The sequence below is a fragment of the Anser brachyrhynchus genome (assembly GCF_964034855.1).
Source record: "Anser brachyrhynchus genome assembly, chromosome: 4".
NCBI lineage: Eukaryota > Metazoa > Chordata > Aves > Anseriformes > Anatidae > Anser > Anser brachyrhynchus.
The window spans coordinates 62,453,842-62,479,836 of NC_137698.1; the positions used below are offsets into that span (position 1 = coordinate 62,453,842).

At 38.5% G+C, this 25,995-nt stretch overlaps 1 long non-coding RNA gene across 12 annotated transcripts in view; it reads right to left on the bottom strand.

Moving 5' to 3' along the window:
- Nucleotides 1-25,989, bottom strand: part of LOC308194099 — a 137,630-nt gene extending 111,641 nt beyond the window's left edge. For 8 of the 12 annotated variants that reach the window (XR_013950261.1, XR_013950262.1, XR_013950263.1 and 5 more), the window contains exons 1-3: nt 20,114-22,891; nt 12,527-12,622; nt 10,134-10,363 (exon numbers count right to left, since the gene is read on the bottom strand). This is a non-coding gene — a long non-coding RNA (uncharacterized lncRNA). The other 4 variants (XR_013950259.1, XR_013950260.1, XR_013950258.1 and 1 more) reach the window with 3 other exon arrangements.
- Nucleotides 25,990-25,995: the final 6 nt, after the last annotated feature.

Sequence of the window (25,995 nt, forward strand, 5' to 3'; positions counted from 1 at the left end):
CCAGTGATCTTGGATTCACTGTGTGCAGGAACTTCATAATTAGTGTAACATGTGGCTTTTCTTAGCCTTTATGATGGTTTTCTTGCCAGAAAAACAAACTGCTAGAATATCTACCATACAACTTTGCCTTGGGATCTGAGAAACTTTAGGGAGTTTCCAAACACAATTCAAAGGGACTTAGTCTCTTCTTTAGCATCTGAATACAATGACGCAGTTACACTTCTTATTCGAATAGCAGCTTCAACTAAAACATTAGGAAGAGAAAGTTTCCCATCTAGTTTACTTCTCTTCTGTGCAATGTTTTGTATTCAGGTAACAGCTATCTCATGATAGAATGTTAATTGATTTTCACTCTCTTTTGGAAGAAAGAATCTCTGCAGTACACCTGGATATGATATAAGGGAAAAAATAAAAATAAAAATAAAAATAAAAATAAAAATAAAAATAAAAATAAAATAAAATAAAATAAAATAAAATAAAATAAAATAAAATAAAATAAGTCTTGAAATGAAATCAAGCTCTTCTGACTAATTTATTAGTCAAAATCTGGAAATTGAAATTTTTAATATTACCTTCAGATCTGGCATCTTATCTTACTGTTACAGAGTGCTCAAATTCGGTTTATATTGTTTGCTTTTTTTCACCTGTTGGGGAGGAAATCCTGTCAGGCAATTATTATTTGAGAAAGAACAATTTTTTTATATATTTTTTTTTCCCAAATTAGAGCTCTCATTTCACAGACTCACCTCAGGTGGTGGTTTTACCCTGCTGGGCAGCTGAACTCCACCACAACCACTCTCATTTCCCTTCCTCAAAGGAAAAGGAGGAGGGGAATACGATGGGAAAATACAATGGGAAGGGCTCAAGGGCTGAAGTAAGGACAGGGAGGTCATGCACCAATCACCATCACGGGCAAAACAGAATCAGCATACAGAGATTAATATAATTTATTGCCTATTACTAACACACTCGAGCAGTGAGAAACTAAAAGCAAACTAAAAACATCCTTCCCCCATCCACCCTCTATGTCCTCCCACCAAGTGGCACAGGGGAAGGAGGAATGGGGGCTGCGGTCAGTCCCTGACACTTCGTCTTCTCCACTCCTTCACAGTCATTCCCTGCCCCTGCTCCAACATTGGGTCCCTCCCACAGGATGCCGTCCTTCCCAAACTGATCCTGCGTGGGCTTCCCACAGGCAGCAGCTCTTCAACAACTGTTCCAACATCGCTCTGTACCACCAGGTCCATCCCCCCAGAGCAAACTGCTCCACACAGGTCCCCCACGGGCAGCAGTTCCCCCCAGACCCCTGCTCCTGCGTGGGCTCCTCTCCATGGGCTGCAGCTCCGGCCCGGGGCCTGCTCCTGGGGGGGGGGGGCTCTCCATGGGCCGCAGCCTCCTCCAGGCCACATCCACCTGCTCCACTGGGGGCTCCTCCACGGGCTGCAGCGTGGAGATCTGCTCCGTGTGGGACCCGTGGGCTGCAGGGGGACAGCCTGCTCCACCAGGGGCCTCTCCACAGGCCGCAGGGGAACTGCTGCTGCGTGCCTGGAGCACCTCCTGCCCTCCTTCTGCACTGACCTTGGGGGCTGCTGGGCTGGTTCTCTCACATTTCCTCACTCTCTCTCTCCCAGCTGCTGTTGCACGGCAGGTTCTTTCCCTTTCTTCAAACTGCTCTCCCCAAGGCCCAACCAGCATCACTCACTGGCTCAGTTCTGGCCAGCGGCAGGTCCCTTTTGGAGCTGGCTGGAGCTGGCTCTGATCTGACATGCTGGGCTCTGCTCACAGAGGCCACCCCTGCAGGCCCCTGCTACTAAACATTCGGCAATTAAACCCAACACACCTCAACAGACAATCACGAAACATCCCTTTCTTTCCTGCCGACAATGTCTTAACTCCCTGCTAGATTTTGAAACTCATTTTCAACCCTATTTGCACTTGTGTCTATGCAAAAGAATGCTTATTTTGTGTAGAAAATTTTGTGTGGAAATTGTGTTTCTTGATAGGCCTACATATTCACCTGTAACTTTCTCTGGGGCTTTATGTAACTTGTGTGAAAATGAATAAATCACAGTGCTGTTTTCAGAAATGTAAGGAGGAACAAACCTGCATTTTATGACAGCAAAGCCCTTAAAATCTAGTCCCTGCATGCAAACAGAGGTAAGATTCTTGCTTGCTTTTCTGTTATCATTTCACTATCTGGAGAGGGAGAAAGTAACAAAGGCAAAATTCAGTATTCTTTCCTCTGTTTCCTCTTCCAACATTGCTAAATTGTTCTAGGCCTGAATCCACATTAGCATTGGTCTACTCCATCAGGGGAAGCCTTTAGGGAAAACATCTTTACCATAGCAGACCCTGCATTCTGATGACTATGTTAATATGTGAGGCCACTCTAATCTGCCAAACACCAAAAGCATTTCAATAACATGTAGTTAAAGCCAATAGATTTCAGAATGGAATTGAGCTAGTCAGATTCTGAGCTTGTTAACTGACCATAACAAATTGCTGTGAATGAGGACTTTCAACTAAATTTGGATATTGTGGTTTTTTGTTTGTTTGTTTTTGGTGTGTTTTTTTTTAAAGAACTAGGGAACAAGAAAAAGCATTCCCGTTCACTGCACATTGTTGGGCTGGATGCAATCAGTGGATGGAGTTTTATAATGGTATGTAACAAGTGACTGGCCACCTAAAAAGGCCCTAAAACATTCAGAAGTTATACAGTTCTGCACTGCCTACCCTCTTTTGTCCGATGCGCCCTCATACACCCATTTATGAGCTAAAGACCACACCATACGTACAGAAGTGCTAGAAGATGAAGAGAGCACATTAAAACACTTGATTCCAGTTATACAGATCATCATTTGTCAATATAGTCTCAAATTTGAACATCTGGGTACCATTTAAAACAAAAATATTCCTACCAAAAAAAAGAAAAAAAGGAAAAAAAGATCCTTAGCATACTGTAATGACAGTGTATGTCTGTGACATTATAAAAGCTGATTTTTTTTTTTTTGATTCCTCATCTTTTTCTTGTTGACATTTTGCAATGAGTTTGAATGCTACATTGCATAAGTATCAGATTATGACCAGCAGGTCAAAAGCTATAGTTATTTTTTGGTTTGTGTGTCTAAAGAGTGTAACTGCTTTCTCCTTGTGTGAATGTGTATTTTCATATTTTTTGACTTGTTTAAAAAAAAAAAAATCCAGTTATGAGTGAGATCACTTTCTTTTCATAATATGATGTAGATCTAACATGTCACCCTTATGACACTTGGCTTGAATTTTCCAGGTCTTCAATAAAGCATTCTTTATGACAAGCCAAGCCTTCTGTGGTAGTATGCAAGAGCATCGTGTTGAAGGTAAAGACCTATCTAATTTGAAAAACTTTGAATTTACCCTTTTCTTCATGGGAAATGGGAATTAAGATTTAACACACAGGAGGGTCTGCAGGTTTCACCAGTAGTTTGTTGATTGTTTGTTTTTCAGATATATAGTACTGCAGTGTCTGGTTGCCAACATAAATTACTAAATAAATAACTTCTACTGCTTTAGTCTTCATGTTAGCTTAAAAAGAAACTGTACACCTTTCCCAAAAGACACATCAACTTCATGGTATTTGACAGCAAGTGAAACAGATTATATGCAAATCCAGAAATGAGCTACTCTGGCTTTAATCCTCTTTTGTTTGTGGTGTGCAGCTGCAGTTTTAGGCAATATGATGAAGCAAATGGGCCACGCCAGATTTGGTAACAACAATAAAATTTTTGAAAAATATTTATGGTAAATTATTCAAATGTTCTTCTCCCATAAAATGTTCAGAACATTAACATATTTGAAATGCTAAATAGTTGCAAGTGCTTGGGATGTTAAATCACTCATTAAAGGAAGTGAGTGAGGTCATCTGAATGTTATTAATTATGGGCCACCAGGGATGGATTTAGTGACGTGCATCTTCAGATAACTATTTTCCAGTTACCAGCCATAACCTTGAATAGAGATGAACACCTTCAACTCATTCAGTTTATTGAGAGCTGGCACACAGCAAATAATCATGAGTCCAGGAGTTTGCAGGGGAAAGTCTGATACAGTTAGAGAATATCTTTTCTATAGACTTATTTGTACAAAGTACTGTTCAGCGTTGCTTCCAAGATTATCAGAAATACTGAAATAAACTCAATTGCAACACTTTCTACAAAATAACACTTGAAATACTTTACATTGTTAGCATAAAGCAATGTTTACATATAATAAAAGAAAAAACATTTAACAACAATTGCTACATGTAAAAAATCTCATTTCTCAGAACTCTAAAAGATGTATGGCCAAGCCAAGAGCAGCAGGTCAAACAAGGCCCACCCTACTGCACACAGAAGGTTTACATCCTGCCTGTCTAATCCAGCACTTGCATTCTTCCTATAGACTAAGCAAAGCAATTGGGAAGCAGTTACAAACGAAGCCTTCTAATGTTTCTCAGTCCAGCTGACAGCCAAGGAAGGAGGGGCAGCTCCTTCCACACTAGCACTCTTTCCACCAGCTTAACAGTGTGAATCAAACAGCGGCCATCCAGCTGCATAGGCAGAGGGAAGAGCTGACCCAATGGGGGCAGCCGCCATGACCTGTCAGCATTTTGATCTTTTCATTCTGCTTCACAAGGTTTAACCACAGCGAAAAGGGATGAGCCTTCCAGCTCTCTGGAAAGATTTCCTAGGATGAATGTTATAATCTGAGACGGTCTCTGGTAGAAGGAACTGACAGGTTCAAATGCCAAGTTAACTTTCTCCTTCTTTGACTATTCCATCTCTTTCTACCTTCTCCTATACTTCATTTCAATATTTACAACAGGATTGTGATCCTTCTCTCTGCTGAAGGAGGGACTATGTTCTTTTTATTCCCTTTCTTCATTTACTTATTCCTTTTTCTCACAGTTATTACTCAGTTTGACTGTGAGTTTCTATTTCCTCTGAAAGAATCCTGAGGATCATTCTTCAGTGAAATGGGAGAACTCCACCACCAAAACACCCTTCTCAGAAGTTTTATTTTTCAAATTTCAAGATTTTTCGAGCAGCTTAATAATTTCAGACTCGATATATTGATGCTAGATAAAAACTAGTGAATGCCACCCTCCTCTTTCAGATACATAGGCCAATTCAGAGAAATCTTTTCCTCAGTTCTTCCTCTTCTTGTTAGAAATATCTGTGAAAATTGCAGTATATAAGAGGATTCTCAATTTAAACCCTGTGATTTTTTCCTGGTGGCCCACAACTCACTCCTTGCAGATATTGCTCATCTTATGCTGCTGTAGAACCCATGGCATATTGTCCTCAAAGGCCCTCTGAAGGCCAGAAGACCAACCTTCATGAGTGGCCAGGCATCATTTTTGCTGACATATGGGAGTGAGACAGCAAGAACATGAAGCTTAGCTTGGGCTTTAAGAAACACTTCACATATTGAGTAGAAATTTAGATGGCTGGCTCACACTGAGCATCCAGCTGCTCTACTCTGTACTGTCATGTTTTTCCAAATAGATATTGCAACATTAGTGCAGGAAACATGAGCTGCAGCCACTGCAATATAGGTATAATTGCAAAAACTAACATTCCTTATAAAATTTGTATTGTTGCTAAAACAATCCACACTCCTCATTCCAAAAAGTTAAGAATAGATAGTATAAGAGCACAAACTTCTCTTTAAGGTAGAAATAGACAGCGTGTTGGTGGCATTATTGTGGTATTAACAGGATTCTAAGTATGTATTATCAATGACAATTCTTGTAACTCACTGGCAGTATAATTTTACTCAGGAAAGAAAAGGCAAATAAAGAACAGACAAAACAAATTTTTAAGGCACTATTGAAACATTAATTAATTAAAAAACAAGCATTATCACAAATTCTTCAAGAATATTCAATACAAAATATAGCAATACTTGCCTTAAAACCAATACTAGGAAGTGTTCACTTCAGTACTTGTTAAAACTGTATGTAAATATTTATGTATGTAAATATTTATGTGTCAGTTAGGGAAAATCCTGTATAGAGGTAAAAGTCATTAATGGTGAATATTAAGAAGATGTTTTGTTTTGTTTTGTTTTTCAGACAGGCATCCAGAGACACATGGAAGTGACATTTCCTGAGCTGTGTGCCACAAAAAAGAATCCAGCAAGCAAATGTAGAAACCAAATGTGAAATTCCTCCCACAGATGAAGAAAAAAAAAAAAGGAAAAAAGAGCAAAACCATATTAGCATCTTTTGTGGCAGTCAAGGGAAAGGCAAGGAGGTAGGAGAAATACTGCTTATGTTGGTTTCACTTAGAACTGATTTTCAGACACAAGACTGGTGAGATTTGATCTTGTGGAGCTGTGATACTCAGGATGAATATAATGATGTGTTTCATAATATTAGCAGTGTAATGGAAGTAACGTAGTAAAGTTTAAATGACAAAACAAAACCCATATGCCAAAAAGTACAGTGGAACACACTTAAGGAAATAGTTCCTACTATGGTAGGGAAAAATAATGATACTATGCAAAAAGTCTGGAGAGAGAAAAACTATACCTGATGTATAACCAGGGGTATATAAATATTTCCTTGAAACAATAGTTTTGCTCCTCCATACTTCTTACAGATTTATTGTGGCACTTTTGAATTGTTTATTGAACAATTTTTTATAAAATGTCAACATTTCAACTGATAGCCCCCATTTTGGTAAGAAAGGAGCGTTGAAATCTTTTAAAATAGCTTAGAACTTTATGGCTATTCAAGAACTTGAGGACAGTCACATGAAGTCCAATTTTAATCTGATTAGTACAGAAGGCATACTGTAGCAGTGTCCAACTCTGCTCAATGAATCAAGAAGGAAGAAAGGAAGGAAGGAAGGAAGGAGGGAGGGAGGGAGGGAAGGAGGGAAGGAGGGAAGGAGAGAAGGAGAAGGAAGGAAGGAAGGAAGGAAGGAAGGAAGGAAGGAAGGAAGGAAGGAAGGAAGGAAGGAAGGAAGGAAGGAAGGAAGGAAGGAAGGAAGGAAGGAAGGAAAAGAATCAACAATTCACTCACAGTGCACCCAAGGTTTGTGAAACCCAGATAGATTTAGACTCTGATGGCCTCTTCAACCAAGCAGTTGCTCATTTGTTTTCTACATCAAACTGTACAAACGTTTAATGAACATTGCTTTTTCTTTTACTGAACATCCGCTAACATTTTTTCAGGCACTGTTTATAGAATTATTTAAAGGTCAAGTGCAATTCTGCTGAAATGCGTGTGTCATCATGTGGTGCTGATCTCAGAATATTAACCCTTTAATTTTAGCTTCTTTTGTATGACTGCAAGGGCCATGAGAGGACAGAAAAAGTAATCTTCATTTTTTCTCTCTAAATGAGGGTTCCTTTGGTAGAATGAATATTGGACGGAAAATTCCTGGAGGAAAACCCTGTGCAAGACTCAACCTCTGTTAGATTCTAGGAGACAGCAACCTCGTACTCTGTTACCTTCAGTAATTTCCCTTGCTCCTGGGAAATGGCTCACTATTTTACATTTTGGCATACAAATGTGGACTGTAACACTTCTTTGAGATAACTCTTGCACCAGAGTTGAAGGCTGTATTCCTGGAAGAAGTCTAAACACTCCAGTAATTCTCTGAAGTATTGAAACACCCATTTAGTATGACTTCAGGTATTAGCTCACATAAACATGATAACTTAGTTTACAAGGGCAAATGTATCTCTCTGTAATCAGAGATGTTATTACATCAGTCAAATACTCTGTCCCACTTCCTGTTACAGAAATCCAAGTCAAAATGTCATTAGCTCATCAAACTTGAATTGTACTTCAAAACTTGAAGCTCATTCACAACAGGATTTAATTAGAGGAAAAAGGGGATTGCTTAAAAGTCTCATTTTCTTTTTTAAACTTCATGACGAGTGAATTTACATTTCATGACCACTTATGCTAGATACTATATGCAAAAGCTTTTCAGATGTTTTCTCCTAAGTATTTTACAGACAAAATCTAAAACATATCAGGAAAATTAATCCTGTCAGATACGAAGTACCAATTCATTCTCTCATACAATATCAATAACAATTTAGTGTGAACCTGATCTGGATCCAAACGTCATCTTGTCAGGACAATTCCAGCTTTTACTGGTATACTTCAATAATATTACTGGAGAGTCTGCTACATATCAACATAAACAATCAGATAGGCTCAAGCTTTTTAGAAAGATGATTAACTAAGAGTGTGATAAGGCCACGCAATAGCTGGTAATTTCTTTGCTGCTTACTCATAACAGAATCCAAATACGAGTGTAGGAAATATGACAGAAGTGTTAGCAAAGCACAAGTTATGTTTGTAAACAGTCTGAACCATGGGACTTTCTCTGAAGGCATGCTAGTTTCCATTTTTAATGTACATAAACTAGAGTAATCATACGGACCTCCATCTAGCAGACTTATACCACCAGAGAAATTCATTCATTGACCAGATTTCTACCATAAAACAAACACTTAAAATTATCAACAAAAGAACAAAAATAAGATCCCTAACATGGGTTACTATTTCTTGGCTAAAATTTTAATATTCTTCTAGTGGAAAGATTAAGGGTATTTCTATATATATTGGAAGCTTCTTATAAAAGTTCAGTCTGCTTTGTGGGCTAGAGGCTTTTCCTTTAGATAAAGTCAACAAAGAACTGAAGTGGTGAAGAGCTGAAGTCAAGAAGCGGAAGGCACTGAAAGCACATGATAGATTCCATCAGTAAGTTTCCCCAGTTCCTCTGAGACAAATGATCTTTATCCCTGTCAAATGACATTCAGCTACTGTACTGGAATACTGTCAGCAGAGGGGACACCAGGAGCTAAGTTACTGCAGACAGTGAAATGGTGAGTAGTCCCAGTGAATAGCCTACAAGGAAAGGAATTGCCTCATGTGCAAAATTATGCACAGCTTAAACTTTGAATATCTGGCATTTCAATTAGTTAGCTGATGGGGGAAAAGACATAAAGCACACATCAGCAGAATTAAGAAATTGTCATGAACAGCAGGTAACAAAGCTTGCAACTGTGTGAAAAAATCTTGTCCAAGGCAAGGATTCAGGATCTTCATTACTGTGACAAGAATAGCAACCAAGCTAATGCATGTTAAAAACAAACCCAGTACGCACATCTGTTGTAAGACCATATACAGGTTGTTACCATGGATCTTTAGAGATCACTCTCAGGGCATCCTTTATATTCTACTGCATTCTTCCATTGTGATGAGATCTCCTCAGCTGCTGTTTTAATGGGGTTAAGGTTAAGCTTGCTTTCATCACTGATCTATAATTAGAGTGGCTGTTATTCTATGGTTTCTGTAGAACCATATGGTTATCTAATGCTAACAAGACCTAAAGTACTTTAGATTCTGTATATTGCTTCCTGTCTGGCTTCTGGTTTCCCCATTTTCTACAGCATTTCTTGGGTTGTCTATATAAAGAAGGAAAGGGAAATCAAAGTCTGTGTTTATTATGCTTCCTGGAGATTAATGTTCTCCTGTGAATAGGTTTGAAAAGATTTTAACCATGCTTGTCTTGTTTCTTCTGCAAAAGAATATACCCTAATAGCTACAAGGAAAACTGTTCAAACTTGCTTCTATGTATTTGTCAGAATACTATTTATTTTATTTTAGTGAGTTGCACTAAGGGAGTACTGGTTAACATTCCTCAAATGATACTGCTGCTACAACAACAGATCTTTGTTGTTATGTTTTGTTTTTCCCTCAATATCCCAAATCTGTATTTGTTTCCACTACTCTGCAGTAGTTGTTAGGTATCGGAAAGGTATAAAAAGTAAAGATACTTCCTAATCCAAAAAGGACAAGACAAACGAGGTAAGAAAGAAGGCATAGAGCAGCCAAGGAGGTGATAGGACGTGTCATGATAATTTGGTGTTTAGTAACACAGTGGTTTGTCTTTTGGAGAAGGGAAACTCAGCACAGATTTTGACGTTCTGTTCTCTGCCAAGGTTAGCAAGACTTTGCACTGAGAGAACAGAGTTTCGTTTAAGGACTCCCCCCCCCACCCCCCCCCCACCCCCAAATACAACTGCAGACATTTTATAATAAATTCTCTGTTTCTTAGAAATGAACTTTTCTCATTTTGCTCTAATACCCTGTTTTACTTCCTGTTTCCTTGGGGTCCAGTTTTTATTGTTTCAGCACAGCAAATTCCGTGCCAATGTCAACATAAAGACAGGAGCATTTCCAGTTTATGACAGGTCTGACAGTCATGCTTCCAGTGCTTCTAGCTGGAAGTTGAACCAGTGGGCCAGTCCAGATGTTTTTGCAATGAATGCATCGATTGAAGAAAGAAAACATATATCTTGGACATTAAACGGGAGCCTGGAAAGCAAACACCTCACATGAGATATAAACCGGAAAATTACACCATTACAGGACAAACTGATTCATGGTATCTCAGAGGAGAAGGAGTAGGCACTAACTATCCAGAAGACTAAACCATTCTGAATTTGGTAGCCATCTAGAATTGTGCAATGAAGTTGAAAATGGGGTAGAATATAAAACAGAAAGGGAAATGGGGCAATCTTAAGTAGAATTTGCTGCATCTAGACACATTAGACTGAACACACATTTATGCAAGTAGTCTTTGGTATCATAACATAGATATTATCAAGATTTCATTTCACAGATTACATTAAGTTTCTAATTCATCATGAGAAAGAGAAGTTTATAGGAAGGCATAACAAAAAGTTCTGCTTCCTAGATTTTCACTGGTCCTTTATATGCTCAGAGAATATTCAAAGGAGACTAACAGAATTCAGTTCCCACTGAATTCCAGTCAACTCTGACATTGCAAAGTTTATTTCAAAAGAAAATAAAAATCCCCACTCCAGCACAGAAGAGCTCAGCTTTTTTGTTGTTGTTGTTGTTGTAGTTCTTTTGTTTATATGGCTTGTCTTTTTAGAAAGACTGATTATAGTAAGCACACAGATCACTGTGCTCTATGGTACAGAGCTACCCTCCATCACCACTCTTCCAAGTGTATTGATTTAAATACCTATTTTAGGTAGTTCTTTGCTCTACCTACTACCCCACAGTGCAGTAACAGATAATCCATTTATCCTTCCAAACAGAGCAGTATTACTCTTTCCATTTTACATATGGAGAACTCCGGAACAGAGGAATTAAGGTACAGATCCTCAGCACAGGCTGAGATGCCTGGCTGCTGGCACTGCATTCTTTCAGGATTTAAGAGTTATCCAAGGCCACATGGGAAGTATTTCAGAGCAAAAAGGGATTGAACTTGATCTTCTAAATTCCAGGCTAGAATCTTTACCCTTCACCCATCTTCCCTTTTAAGTCCCAACTTTAGGCTGTGATAGTTCAGAAGTTTTAGCAGTTATGTTAAGTGCTACAGAGTAGAGTAGTATCTAATTCTCTGCATCACAAAGTGGACTCTGCTAGACCAGAGTATATTGCATGTGAGAATTGATTTGCCTCTGGAAAACACAGTGGGCGGTGGATTTCATCTCCCCACATTTCATGTGGAGTGAGCCAACAGAACAGACTGTCCAACAGAAATATATTTTCAACATGAAAAATGATAAAAACAAAAAATAAAAAGAAAGAGATGTTAAAAATTAGTGTTTTCTACATCAAAATGCAGTAAATCAAAATTAGAGGCCATTCTGTAATAAAGCCAGTTTTACCTCTTTCTAAAAATTCAGTAGATGAGGATAACAAGGTTGTTGATAACAAGGCCAATGAACAATAAGTAATCAAATGCTTCAACAGGTTATCAGACAAGAATATCATGGAGGACATTTAGCAATAACCTGACAAATATAACACACTACAGCAGTTGCACTTAGAAACAAGGAAAATTTCACAGTTTGAGTGGTCCTCTAATCCCTAATCAGCCTGCTGCTTGTGTAGTAGACCCTTTCAATAGAGGTTTGAATTATGTAAATTACAATATTGCTGCCACCAAATTTATCCTTACTTTAATTTGAAGAGAATAAGTTTTACTGTTTCTAAAAAGATATTAAAAGTCCTGCAAATTATTGAGCGCCATCTACTGTTTCATTAACTAGCAGTTTCATACACTAGCAGCGTCTTGGATCTACACAGCTGAATTGAGATTTTATTTAGCAACTAAAGTATAATTCAGTTTTTATGATATATTCAATCCAAAGTCAGTACTCATTTTTTTTCAAGCACAGAATGAGCTTTACAAGCATTAAAAAGCAATGCCATTAATTAGAGGTAAAATGAATTAAAACTTAAGTTTAACATCAGTCAGTCTTTTCTTTACCCCAAATGTTATAATAAGGAGATAATACAGACCATGAATTCTTTTTATATCACTAAATCAACAGAAATATTGGGTACCAGGGGAGTGGGGAAGGGAAAAAAAAAAAAAAAAACACCACACCACCAGATATAAAGCTAATAATGTTCATAATATAGTGATTATTAATATCCAGAGAATTAAAAACAAAACAAACAAACAAACAAAAACAGGAGAGAGAACAACTTCATTACCTATTAAGTAGATGTAGTGTGACATCAGATGTAGTTCAGGTAGGCTTCTACCTTGCTGAGTATTTATAAGTACTTCTTCTTCAAGTTGTCATGAATCTGCTCAACAAAAGAGATCAGACATGTCAAGACCAATAAACTATATGGATCAATTGTCCATGTTCTCTTTCACCAGTATTTTTCTTTTTTGCATTCAAGCTTATAGATTATTCATAGAATTGCTATCTCTACACATGATGTGAGGAGGGACACAGGAGGAACACAAGAACAACAAAATGCCACTAGACTTTCTGGACATTAGAGCTGCTATTTGCCTGCATATTCTAGCAGCTCAATATCATTTTGGCAATCTACATAGCCAGAAAACAATCTGTGTTGGGCACCATTCACTGCTCTTCACTCTTTGGTCTACTAGTGAAGAATCATTGGAAATCACGTGCTAAAAAGAGAGAGAAAGAGAGATGAGAAGTGTTACTGTATCCTAGAAATACCACATGCTTTCACTGCTTTTCACCTCCCAGTTCGGATCAGGATTCATCTCTTGCCTTAGAGTTGGAGCATTTACTCACAGCTAATATTCTTAGCCCTGTAACTAATAAAGAGCAGTGGGCACCCCTAAAAGGCAGTCTATCGTATACTAAGAAAGGTGCTAAGAGACACCACTTTTTGTGTATAAAAATATTAATACTTTTGAAAGACAGTAAATTCACAAACACTGTGCCTAAATGTATTTGAGTATACTGAAGCATACAAGAGGGGAATTATCAACAACTGGCATGCTTCTAGGCAATTGTCCTTTGAACAGTCTGACAATTAAAAGTTATGTTGTCTCAAGCAGAAGCTGTTCAACATCTAGTGCTCTATCACTTAGAGCCAAAGTGGTGAAGAGCAACAATAGATACTACAAAATACCTAGCTTTCATGTCCAGCTGTAAGGAGGAGTGTGGGTCCTGGAATTAGTGAAATACATCTGAATACAGAAATACATGCAACAACTGACAGGCTCCCGTGGAGAGCTCTTCTAAAGAGCGTCAGCCAATTCCGGTCCCAGACTTAAGTTATTCTTTGAAAGCTTAGGTCTCTTTAGAAGACACCATATTAAATCATAGAATCACTTAGGTTGGAAAAGACCTCCACGATCACCAAGTCCAACTGTAAACCTAGCATTGCCAAGTCTACCACTAAACCATGTCCCTAAGCAGTTGGCCTCAGCCGATATAGCTAGTGTAGACAGCCTCAAATAAGTACACTAAGAGGACTCAAGAGGGAATTGAAAATAAAGAAGTTAAAAGAAGTTCTGTCTTTGAGGGAGAAATTGGTGTCTGTTTCCTCAGTTCTTTCCTCACCCAGGAAGCATTTTCATAGCAGTTTTATGCTGGGAAGAGTCAGCATACACCAGTACTTTAAAATGGAGCACAGTGCGGCTATGGTAAGAGCTGCAAAGGTCACACAGTGACAAAGAGGCAGTCTTTGTCAATTCAAAGCCACACAAGTGGGCTCACACTAATCTGCGCAGGTTAACAGCTCTATTTAACAACCGGCGGTGGTGCTAGTATATATTCTGCATTATGGTGTACTCATTGCACATGACAGAGAAGGCTTCTCAGTCTTGCAGTCTGACATACCAGTCTGTCCCTCGCTTTTGAGAACCCCTAGATGAGAACTGCAGAAGTTTACCAAATTGTCACGTTCTGAGGAGGGAAATAGCAGTTTATGTTACCCTGTAATCTCTATCACTTCATTTTAAGACATAACACAATTTCCAGTATTCAAGCTGAGTTTTCATCCGTAGCTCTGTATTTGAATGTCAAGCTGGGTAATTTTTCAGCCATCACTTTGCATGAATGCAAGTTTTATGTATGAAATAGAAAGCACAGAGCATGCAGTATTGCCATCTCCAAACCTTAAAAGTTCATGAGTCAGACCTCCCCATGAGCTATGACTAACCTAGAAACGAATGCTTTTTTTCTTCTAAATATACAAGTAATTTGTTTTTTCCATCTACCTTTTGAATTATCAGGAGATCAGTCAGGACGTAACATGTTTATGCCTTTGGCTTTCTCACTGGGCAGAAAATCCCCAGAGGGGTTCTGTGCTGGCTAAGATCCCAGACAGCTACGACCTGAGAGGCTCCAAAGACTCAATAGAGGTAATCTGAACTTTCATGCTGGCCTTCTGATCTTTCAGCTTAGCCCAACCAGATGGCTTAGATGTGGACAGGTAAAAATAAATAAATAAAGGGGGGGGGGGGGGGGGGGAATGGGGGAGATTGGAGAGGGGTCCTGAGCAGCTTGGAGCTATTATAACTCCAGGGCATCATGAGGCACAGCTGTGGCTACTGGCCACTAATGGGTCATGTTTTGAAGGGCAAGACTAACTGGGATGCAGGAGGGCCACTACAGATCCTGAACTCTATATGGATATCTTCAGAGTCTTGGCAGCTGCCAGGTGAAGAAAGGACCACAGTGGGATCTGGAGAACCATTTCAAATTCCAAAATCTCTGTGGAGGTCAACTTACTCTTCAAACAGATCTACTGATTTCCTGTGACAATCTATCCAATTAAGCTTGCTACTGTCACCCCTTGGAATTGTTCAAAAGTGAAAGAGACTGCAGATGTTAGATTTCCCTAGTACTCAAAAAAAAGAAAAAACTTTTTTTGTGAGAGATATTGCAGACATCACAAAATCCGTCTCTGAATCAAGATGTTTTGGTAGAAGAAACAAATGACTGCATTTGCTACCCAAGGTTATTCACACTCCCAGCTATTTGTCAGACATTCTAAAACCAAAGAGAAGATGTGTAGCCCTTCTACATACAACTGAACTGAGAACAAAAGCCATTCCAATAGTATTTGGTCACCAATACAATTCGGTCGCCTCTTAAGATTTATGCTGAATAGCTATTACTTGCAATGGAAGTTGCTACCATTAATGATTCTAGCAGAGTCAAAAAGATATTTATAAATAAATAATTTCCATGTATGGACATGCTTAGTTCAGAATGAAGTTCAGCTTTTTCCTATTTAAGCTCCTGGAAACATTAGCACAAGAGAAACCTCAAACCAATGTTTTATACTGATACAGAGCCCAACTGCTCTATTATGTACCAAATCTCCTTTTAGGTGAAGATTCAATCCTAATATATTCCAAACAATAGAGGTGACATTGTACTGAATGCAGACACCACAAGAGCAAAGCCAATAATACCCCCATTTTGTTCATCATGATAGAAGATGAGATGAACAGTAATCCCCTCAAGACAATGTAGCTGCTCCAAGAAGTGCATTGCCTGACATCTCTCAATCTGTCATGTAACCATTTGCTAGTCAACATGGCCTGAAATACAACAGACCACTGGATTTCTTGTGTGGGTAGCTCATATAGTTAACCTGATGCAGTTCACTTTTAGTATTTATTCTCTGCCCCTCCAGTTCATAAATCAAACCCCCATCCCTTACCATGCTTACCCTGTCCTCCCCCTTGCACATGTTCCAGGTTCTCACCCAATCCCTTCAACCTTAACTTTGCCTGAATAGACATAAGAAACGGGTTCAAAAAGGAAGTGCTCCATAAATCCTGTATGGATTTGTCATCATTTCACTAGCAGCAGAGTTAAAACCTTACTATGATAAAGTATAGCTAGAGTGTTCCCACTAAGATTGTTCTCTGCCAGATTTGGGGGGATGGTCAGGGCTTTATTTTGTTTAAGGAAATAGTTCATCTAAAATGTTAAATATATTGTAGGGGTGTTTGGCTTTATCATCAGTCAACTTATTAAAGCATGAAATTTAAACTGAATTATCAGACTTTAAGATATCTAAAATTTGAAATCTCTACTCTGAAATTTCTTAGATTTATTATCTTGGTTGATGATGAAGCCAAATGTACTGTAATATATTTTACCCTGAATCGTAGTCTCAATTCTAAGACTCGATTTTTCAATCTAAGCATCTTCCCCTTCCCAGCTCCCCCCTAAAAGCTTATAGAAATAAAACACGTAAAGATCAGGGGTCATCTTCTGTGCCTTCTATATGAAGTGCACACACCCACACAATTTCAATAGTAGGGATGTTATTTAAATAAAGCTTTCTTCAGAAGTTAAAGAAAAATGGATACAAAGGTAAATAATGTTTTCTGATGCAAACTTGAACAATGGACTAAGGAAATAACCTTGAAAGCATAAACAACAATAGAAAGGATTGCTATGGTGAGTGTTTGAACCTGGTGACAAGTTTTTATATCAGCTAGGTACCTTATATATATTCTGACATTTCTATTATGTCTTTCTCCCTTAGTTCATGCTTTGTTTTATGCTCTCTTTGATTTTCATCCTTTCCACAATGAAGAGAGAACTTTGACATTAGTGTATTGTTTTGCAGCTAATATATTAATCTCCATGGTGACTTTATTTGCATAAGTTTAATCAAACCCAAAACTGACAATAAGGAAGCAGGGAGGCTTAAGGCATTTCTTTAAATCTAATTAGGACACAGAGGATTCCCTTAGTATGAAACAAACTTCCTGACTGGGAACAAAATAACTTTTTTTTTTTTTTTCTGACAGAATTCTTTTTCCCATACAAGGTATTGTTTCTTCCACGCAGATTTCAATTCTTTTATAGTCCTGGTGGAGTCCTTCAAATTCTACATGGCAACAACTGACAAAGTATTAAGGAATCATTTGAAAAATGCTACAGTTGCAGTGCAAAATGCTTCCACCACCAGAATGAATTGTTATAAATGTTGTTCTGTTTCAGTTGATGAAACTGCATCTCTTGATGAGACAATAAATATTCTCAGTAGTATTTTTTCATGTGCTGACACAAAGAAATAATCAAACTATCAAAATATGTCCCAACATTTAAGTTGCATGTCAAATAACATCTGTTAATACTCTAAATCGTAGAATCATAGAATATCCCAAGTTGGAAGGGACCCACAGGGATCATTGAGTCCAACTCCAGGGTCCCCAAAAGACCACCCAAAAAATAACACCATGTGTCTGAGAGTGTTCTTGAACTCGGCAGGCTCGATGCCATGACCACTTCCCTAGGGAGCCTATTCCAGTACCCAATCACCCTCTCTGGGACGAACCTTTTCCTAACGCCTCCCCTGTTGCAGCTTCAAGCCATGGTCACCAGAGAGCAGAGCTCAGCGCCTGCCCCTCCGCTCCCCTTGTGAGGAAGCTGTAAACCACGATGAGATCTTCCCTCAGTCTCCTCGTCTCCAGGCTGAACAAACCAAGTGACTTCAGCCGCTCCTCAGACGTCTTCCCCTCCAGACCCTTCACCATCTTTGTAGCCCTCCTTTGGACACTCTCCAACAGTTTTATAGCTTTCTTATACTCTGGCACCAAAAACTGCATGGAGCACGCAAGGTGAGGCTGCACCAGCGCAAAGCAGAACAGGACAATCCCTTCCCTCGACCATGCCGTGCTTGATGCACCCCAGGGTATGGTCGGCCCTCCTGGCCACCAAGGAACACTGCTTGCTCATGTTCAGACTGCTGTCGACCAAAACCCCCAGCTCCCTTTCTGTGGGGCTGATCCCCAGCATCTCATCCCCCAGTTTGTACGTATAGCCAGGGTTGCCCATTCCCAGGTGCAGAATCTGGCACTTGCTCTTGTTAAATTTCACATTGTGGGTGATTGTCCAGCTCTCTAATATGTCAGTATCTCTTTGCAAGGCCTCATCACCCTCAAAGGAGTCAGCTGCTCCACCCAATTTGGTATCATCCACAAACTTGCTCAAAAAACATTCAAGTCCTACAGCCAGATTGTTTATGAAAACATTAAAGAGAACTGGTCCCAAAACAAAGCCCTGGGGAACCCCACTAGTGACAGGTCGCCATCCCAATGTAACCCCACTTACAAGAACCCTTTGGGCCTGACCCGTCAGCCAATTGTTCACCCAACTTATTATGCTTTTATCTAACTGTTTTTTGTTCATTCTGTCCAGAATGATACTGTGAGACAGTATCAAAAGTTTTGCTGAAATCCAGAAAGATTAAATCAACTGGCTTCCTTTGGTCAACTAGATGGGTGATCTTGTTGTAAAGGGAAATTAAGTTTGTTAAATGTGGCCTTCCCCTTGTGAACCCATATTGTCTGTAACCAATGACTGTGTTGTCCTTCAGGTGTTTTTCAATAACTCCCAGAATAATCTTCTCCATAATTTTACCAGGCACTGAAGTAAGACTGACAGGCCTGTAATTGCCAGCATCTTCTTTCTTGCCCTTCTTGAAAATAATAATATTTTTTTGCTGTTGTTCTAAATTAGTAGGGTAAAGATATAGTGACTATTCCAAAATTCCGAAAAAATTAGTGGATTTTATACACATGTCCATACATGTACATAGAAAATCACACACAAAATAGTATAATATATTAAAGATATTTTTAACAATTAATAATACTTGTGCACTTCTTGTCATGGAATTTGAGCCTAGTCAATAAGCATATTAAATAACTTATGCAAAATCTACAAAACAATCGAAAGCTTGAATGCAGACATGGCATTTTTTTGAAACAGTAGTCTAAGAGGGTACTTTAGTTTTAATATTTTATGTAAGAGACACTAAAAAGATCAAAGAAAGAAAAAAAGTGTTTCTCTTCTTATTAGGGATGTACCATGTCCATTCATGTGCAGCTGGAAGACTTTTCTGTGTAGAAGACAGAGACAAAACCATAAAACCACAGAATGGTTTGAGTGGGAAGGGACCTCAAAGATCATCTAATTCCAACCCTCTCTGCCATGGGCAGGGACACCTCCCGCTAGTCCAGGTTGCTCAAAGTCCCATCCAGCCTGGCCTTGAACACTTTCAGGGACGGGGCATCCACAGCTTCTGTGGGTAACCTGTGCCAGTGCCTCACCACCCTCTGACTGAGCAGTTTCCTCCTAAAAGCTAATCTAAATCTGCCAGCTGATCACAGGTATTAAGAAACTGAAGCAAGCACATGCCTAAATTCTACATAAGCCAATTTTTTACACCTAAGCCAACAAATCTTAAAATATAACCCAAGGAAACTTCAAAGCCTACCCTTTTGTGAGGTGAGTGAGCAGCAATGGCTGGCGTCTCCTAGTGGGACAAGAGCTGGGAGTCAGATCCTGGGCAGAGTCCTCCCCAGCAGGGCCCGTCCCACAGCACCAAACGAGGGAGCAGGGCAGGGTAGGGTCCATGGCCAGGCCCAGCCAAGAGCCCAGAAGATCAGGGAAATCCGTGTTGATGACAGGACCAAGGTTCAGGCAGGAGTAGGCCCAGCGAGGCTGTGAGAAGCTGGAGCCCAGCCCTGCTGCGGCACTGCTGAAGCACTCATGGTGCTGGGGGTTGAAATGGGGTCCTGGGCCATGGGAAGGGTTGGGTGAGCTCCAGGGGTGTGGCAGGGACTGGTAAAGCTGGCAGAGAAATGCCAAGACCTGGCACACACCCAACTACTTTTTCAAAGGCATGCCAGTTTGTGAAATTTGGGGCAACAGGTATAAACATGAACCATATCAGTATTTGGAAACCTACTAAACTAATGGTTTCTCTATGAGTAATACTTTGCTTTCCCTCTCCAGACACAGCCCAACTCTGGAGAGCCATAGATACCTTCAATGGGGTCACAAGATAGCTTTAATTGATAGCAAGTAATGACTGGCTGAGTGGTTTAATTCCCAGTGCACAATTGAATTCAGTTCCAAGTGGGGGTGCATCTGTTGCTGTGATGGGACAGAACCAGGACAGCTGACCCAAAATGGCCAAAGGGACATCCCAAAACATTTGGCATCATGCTGAAAAATAAAATTGTGGAAGTTGGCCAGGGTGATGAGCACTATACTGGTGTGGGATGGGCATCAGTTAGCTGGTGGTGAGCAATTGCATTATGCATCATTTGTTTTGTATATTCCTTTTTATTTTGTATTAATATTTTTCCCTTCCTTTTCTGTCCTGTTAAACAGACTTTATCTCAACCCATGAGTTTTACCTTTTTTCCGATTCTTTTCGCCATCCCAGTGGTGGGGAGAAGTGAGCAAACAGCTGTGAAGTGCTTAGTTGCCTGTTGGCTTAGACCACAATATCATTTCTTGTTGTTTTTTTTGCAGTTCTTACTGGGATCACCTCCGCTAACATCACGTGTAATGCTCTAGCTGCAGTTTCCATATTTTAAAGCCTTTATGCATTTGCACATTTGAATTAAGATATATACCTTTTTTTTTCCTTCAAAATTTTGCCTTAGGATATACAAAAAATTTAGAGTCTTAAGAGAATAAAAAAATTCTCACTGAACAAAATGGGTAAATCAGATCATATTTGTCAGTGTTTTTTGACTGATTTTACTTGTGCTGCTTAGATCCCAGTCTTTTATATTTTGCTAGTAGGTGTGACTGATTACTTCGGAGTCTACTTTGATATCTTGACTCCACAAAAGTCATCAGTCAGTGGCAGAACTTATTCTAGGATGTCAATATTATGCACCTGCATAGAGAATAGAAAAATCAACCTAGTAAATATTTTTTGAAAATACTAGGCTATAAACCAAACAGCAACTACAAGTTGACAAATGTGATGATAAATGGGGTTGAAATTCAAAAGAAATAATGAGATTTTGAATGCTATGGTTCCCTTGGATCCATAACACTTCTACATGCTGCAAAATGATGTAGCTACTACATTTGTAAGTGAATGGAACAATTTCTATTCAAAACTAGCTTGATATACTGATTCATCAAAAATAAAATCCTCTGAAAGCTTAAGCAGTAACTAGTCTATGAATGTATATGAATTATAATATTTAAAGAAATTTATTCCACATAATGGAACAAGATAAGTAAAAGAGTTTGCAGTTTTCAGGCACTTTAACAATACTGCTTACTGCTTATCTATTATTTTTGTTAGGACAGCACCTGTAGGATGAGATTGTCCTCAATTAAAACAAACTGCAGTGAAATACAGACTCTCTCTGGTAATATGAAATTCTTAATTTCTTCTCCAGCAAATATTGTCTGACAAAATTGTGCAAAATATAAAACAATAAGGCTGACTAAAGAATTTTGCAAAGAGGCTTCAGCCAGGTTTCATTTATTTTTCCAGCCATGTTTGTTCTCATCTGAAAGCTGAAAATATGCCCAATTGCACAGCTGCAGTTACAATGGTAAATACTTTTGTATAAGGAGGACTCATTCTGCTCAGCTGTAAATTGCTACAGTTACAGTGTAAAACACATGTAATTTAATTCTCTTTTGTTGGTTGTTAAATTTGAACTGAAGATTGAACTGAAGAATTTGTAGTCACAGAGGCACAAGCTTCTTTTGTCTAGTAAAAAATATGTGTTTGGACTTGCATCTCTGTTGTTTCCCATCAGAATACCTATCAGCTGTCTCTGCCTTCACCCTGGGATTCATAGAATCATACAATGATTAAGGCTGGAAAAGACCAAAAGGCCTCTTCGAGGTCTTTTCCACCAATATCAACCACTAAACTATGTCTCTAAAATTCTTGTCTGTTAGGTAGAGAATATGGCAGGCTGAGATGCTTATGTGCTCTAGTTACACTCTTCAAGGCTACCTACAGATTCAGATTCCCTAAGAAAAATACTAAGAATAATCTGTCCTTACTCTTTAGCTATAGATATATCAACCATTGGACTGCCTAAAGAGTGTGCATTCACATGTTCCCTGTGTGACACCATGACTACTCTGACTCCATGCATCCATACAGCAGTTACAGGGGCTGACAAAAATTTGAAGCATAACCTCATTACACAAAGTGTTACCTTGTTCTTCTTTTACCCAACACCAGCACTAGTTTGTAGACATATTATTATGCTTTGGCAAAACACTAGCAGCACAGACACAGGTTCTATCTGCCAACCCACACACTTTCATCCATATGGCTTATTCTAGCCACAGGGAAGAGAAACAAGCTATGCAGAGCCAGCATGGATGGATGCAGCCAAAGTATGGATGAGAAGAATTTGCCAGCCATGCAATAATCACAGCCTGACAAAAAAAAAAAAAAAAAAAAAAAGAATATACACACTCTACAGCAGTACAGGTTCATGGGGAGTTGTAGACCTTTTAATCACTTTGCCACGTCTGCACAAGTAACAAGTCAAATTTTCCCATGACATTTTAACAAAGGGCTCTTGCTTTTTGCCCTAGCCATCTCAGTGAGGTGCTACCATCCCTCTGTAGATGTGTTAGCAGAGAACTGTAGAAACAGCATGCCAATTAGGCAAAACTCCTAGAATAATGCAAAACTCTTCTAATAGAGGGCATATTCTGTCTTGGCTCCCGTATGAGCGAAAACATGGCTCATGCTGTTTCCAGTCATCCTATCCTGCCCCATGAATTACTTCCAAGATTGAGATTCCTCAGTTATATCATATGACTTACAAAATTTGGTGCTTTTACTCAGTCTTCAGCGCTGGATTCCCACAAATGTCAGATCCTCCAATGGGAAGTGTGAACAGCTGAAATCTAATGGCTATGAAACCTAAGAGTTAATTTCCTAGGGATGCAGAATTATTTTCTTAACTCCTCCTTTAAAAAAAAAAAAAAGTAAATAAATAAAATCTTTTTTCTTTTTTTTATAATGAAAAAACATATAAAAGAATTGCAATACATTTTATTTTAGGGATTTACATGATTTCTAAATTCTTCAGTTAACACTGATGTATTTTTCATTCCAAGTCTTCACATAAATTTGAGAACAACTCTGCTTTGATTGACTATCCTGACCTATTCCAATTTGGATTGGTTAAAATATGCTGACCAAAATAACAAAAATAAATGAGACAGATTAATAATCTTACAGCATATATGATGAGAATACAATATAGAGAAAAGAGTTAGCACATTGGCTAATTATAAACATTTGTACCCATTACCTCTATGGAAACTCCATGTTATGTCAGAAAACACATTTTCAACCAAGAAAATGTCATCATTACAAATTATCAAATTGCTTGAACTTTTAAAGGAAATGTTTCATTTCAAAAGGCAAAAGAGAAGTGTTTTGAAAGCACTCCCTCATCTTCTCCCACTTCTCATTTGGAAAGGATGTTAATGATGGGAGCAAAGGAAAAAAAACTTAAGATGATAAAACTGCAGGAGATGACCTGATCCTTCAAAGTTAGTCCTTAAAATTAAAACCTCAAGTTTTGTTTAAATTTCTCATTAAAAACATAGCAAATATATTAAAATGTGTGATTCCATCCTCCCCCATACATTTAAGTGAATTTATGAGTTGTTGTTCAAGTGTTTTATAGAAAAAGAAAGGAAAATACATATATATATTAATTTTCTTTTATCAACCAGCTATACATCCACAGAAAACACATTATCTTTAATGTAAGTATTATATTTCCTTTGTAGAATTGATATTACTGATATGTGAGGACATGATGCAGCCTGTTTTTCAGATCACCAGCTGAGCAGACCAAGAGTACCTTTTTTTTTTTTTTTCATCTGGTATCCCCTGCTGCTTTCTTTCTTTCCCAACTCCATGAAAATCTAATGAGTATAACGGAAATTCTTAGAAATGATCATTTCTCTGACCAGCATGGGAAGCTCCTATAGGATCTCTTAGCCTTCTAGATGTATGGCTTTGAGCCCAGTTTCAAAAACCCAAGATATTGGTGTAAGCCAAATTTTCAGAATTTTGCAGTTCAACCAGTTCAACTTCTAGGGCTTCATTAACCACTCTCCCCAAGTCAAAAACAAAAGGCATTCCTCCTTAGAAAACAAGAAGAAAACAAACAAGCAAACAAATAAAAAACACCATCATCCACAACAACAACAAAAACCACTGTCTAATCATAAGCACAGTATCAGCTCCTCACAATAAATCTTTTTTAAGAGAAGAGGGTTCTTGTCCTGCTTGTACAGTTTGCTTTTTGCTAGTAGATTTCAACAGAGGCTTGCAGGGAATCTTCTTCAGTGAAAGCTCAGCAAATTCAGTAGTCCAAACAGGATATACTTTCCAATTAAGGATTAGCATACTTTAACATGAGGTTGTGGATTTCAATTGGCATGATTCAAACTGAAATGTCAACCCACTTGCCATCTGGTTTATACATATCCAGTCTGGAAAGCAGCATTGAAACAGCTGAAAGACTGCTACCATGGAAACAGTACACATAAAGTAAATGTTACCTACAGATCTTTTAAATTCTTACAAAATACTGTACCAGCAACCTTACAGTTTATGTTTGCTTCTTTGGACACTGACAAGTTTTGTAAAGATTTATTCTGAGTGCAGTACGTTCAGTCATCTAAGCTGTATAAGGAAGAGATTTATTCTTCCAGGGCCTAAAATAAAAGTATTGTAACTAATGAGTTGAGAGGGAAAAACAATAGTACATTAGTCATATATTTTAATTTGTTACAGAGATTAAACAGGCCAAGAGAAGCTGTTAGACTATGTTAAAGGGGAAAAGTCAACCTCCATTAAGCACCATTTCATATGTGTTCCATTTTAATACAGTATAAGAACAATTTATAAGAAAGAATTGCCAGTGCAATTCAACGCAATCAAGAAAGGACTTTTTTTATCTGTTACAATACATTGTGTAGAACATAATGCATTAACATTGGCCAAATCTTGTTATTAAGTCATTTTGCTCATTTTGAATAGGATTGGCTGAAGTCCCAATATTGACCCATTCGTAAAGCAACATCCAGTGACCAGAATGACCAATGCTTTCAAGAGGTGTTAAAAAATAAGGGATATCAAATAAATTGAGAATGGAAGGCAAGGTTTCTTGGTTGTTCAGTCAGTTATTATAACAGGTCTCAAATTCTGAGGTGACTCAACATTCATCGTTTGATGACAAAGCGTAGAGCAGAAGGGGGTGGGAAATATAAGCAAATAAATGTACATGAATAGACTGGGTTCTTCAACCTGCAATCAGAGCCTTCCAAACCACTCTTGACCCATTTACAAGCAAAATTTAGTTGTCAAAATTCCTATCCTATCTCCTATCACAGTGTTATATGTGGTTGCATATTTTCCTGTTTTGGTTTCGTTTGAGTTTGGTTTTCTATTTGATATTCCTTCCCTCTTTATTTAGGGATCCTAGGAATCCCTCGACCATACAGCACTGAGAATCACATGCAGTTAACCATGCTAACACCGATACTGACAAGTCATCATTGTCAGGATGGGCTTCATGCTGAAAGGTTGAATGCAAAGCAGGCAGTTCTTACTCCCTGGCATACTACTTCCTTTCTGGCAATACAATTCTTACTTCTTTTGTGACGATTTTACTAATAGCCTGATAACAATATTTTAAGCTTACTGTTGGATAATTAAACTTCAATCTAAGCTCCACTGTTTGTAGGTTTTAGTCCTTGATAGCTCAAATTCATGTCGCATTAATGCTATTTTTTGTGGATAAGCATGATCAGTGTAAGGACTGAATCAGAAATCGTCTTTGGTTCAAGATTTTTACCAGTGTATCTAAAGAGAAAAAAAAAATTAAATGTTGG